We start from the raw sequence: 1,580 nt of genomic DNA, 5'->3' as shown, positions 1-1,580 counted from the left end.
CCCCCCCCCCCAACCTTTAAATTGTTTTATTTTTTTAATAAAATTATTTTTATTGCTACTTCATCACTGTCATTTTGCTACTGTTATGAATCGTCATGTAAATATCTGATATGCAAGATGTATTTTCCTGGTTACAAATTGAACATCATTAAAGCATAGTGATGAATCACAAAAACAATATGTAATTCCATACGGTGAAATAGTTCTCTTTTTTTGAAATATTTATTTCTAGTGACAAGTAAATGAAATGTTGTCTCAAAGTATGGTGTAGCCTGGGTAACGATCTTCAGGCTGGGTACTCTTAGGTGGGCGTATCTGAGACGATAGAGGAGCTGTGTCTTGGTTCCTAAAACCATCAGAAATACGTGCTTTCCGATGGTCTTAGGCCAGCCCTGTGAAACAATAAAATGCATAAGATGACATATGTAAAGAATAAATCTAAGAAAAAATAAGCAAGAAGAACAAGAGAGCTCTCCTTCACTGACCTTTCAGTGTGTGTGTGTGTGTGGGGGGGGGGACAAAGACAAAATGTCAAGTTCTTACCTACGTGACTAGTACATGAATCTTTACCGAGCGATACTTTGAACTTTGGGTGCTTTGAATCTTCCATAATTGCATCTTAATAAATGGCAATAAATAAAATACTTTGGAGAACATCCTTCAGGGAACCAGACCTACAATAGGCTTCCAACAGCTTTCTATGTGAAGCTTAAGCTGCCTCAAGCTTCAAATACAGGACACCTAGAATGTGCCTCTTTTGGCCTTCTCTCTGAATGACGTCGTCGACGGAAAGACATCTGTTTCAAACTATAGTTACCCTGTGAATCAGCGCCACATGGATAACCGCCCCATCCTAGGTTCTGAATTGCGAAGCCTATTAACATGTTATCTCCCATCATGCTCTGCTTCGCTTTCCACCTAAAGCTATTTCAGAGAAACCACGAACGAATCTTCAGAAAACTTTTCTACGTTTCCTGGAGACATTCAAACGATTGGGTAACTTTCAATAAAGCAACAATTATAGTTTAGTCCTCGATGTGAAAACTCACTGCTCTGTAATAGGAACTTTCCTTATTGGGGATGATGAGCAGGGGCGGGTACTCGTTAGCTTTGCGCAGTGGCAATATCGTAGCCAATGAGGTGTACCCGAGGCGCGATTATTGCTAATTGAAAACTTTTCCCAATACCCCGCCGTGACGACTTGAAATATAGTCGGCATTGGCAATTTTTGACGGTCTCCACGGAGACTGAATAATCCGGTATGAAAATAAGGTACGCTTATATTTCATCATAGCGCTGTATGAGAGTAACTCAGTTTCAGGTGTTGCACGGTTTTTTCTCTTGAGCTTGTTAGCTAAAGTACAGTACGCTGGGTCGAAGTGTTATTTACGGGTTCGCTCTGAGTTTTTTATTTTTTCTACTTATCGAATCTATTTAAGAGCCATCTTATCTTCTGGCTTTGATTCCTGAGAATTTTACTTTCCTTTTGCCCGCTGCAGAAAGCTTGCTATTTCCTGCTTCATTTATTCTCGTCTTGCTGTTTTTTCAGCCGCATTGTTTCTCCGTTCTGCTTTTTGCTG

The 1,580-nt window shown here is 39.9% G+C and overlaps 1 non-coding gene across 1 annotated transcript; it reads left to right on the top strand.

Moving 5' to 3' along the window:
* Positions 1 to 1,106: 1,106 nt before the first annotated feature.
* On the top strand, positions 1,107 to 1,247 carry LOC115871941. Its single transcript, XR_004047563.1, has one exon. It is a non-coding gene; the product is annotated as a U4 spliceosomal RNA (small nuclear RNA).
* Positions 1,248 to 1,580: the final 333 nt, after the last annotated feature.

The sequence above is a fragment of the Echinops telfairi genome, unplaced genomic scaffold (assembly GCF_000313985.2).
Source record: "Echinops telfairi isolate 266 unplaced genomic scaffold, ASM31398v2 ScPeMD7_7412;HRSCAF=8450, whole genome shotgun sequence".
Taxonomy (NCBI): domain Eukaryota; kingdom Metazoa; phylum Chordata; class Mammalia; order Afrosoricida; family Tenrecidae; genus Echinops; species Echinops telfairi.
This window is presented reverse-complemented; position numbering and strand designations above follow the sequence as displayed.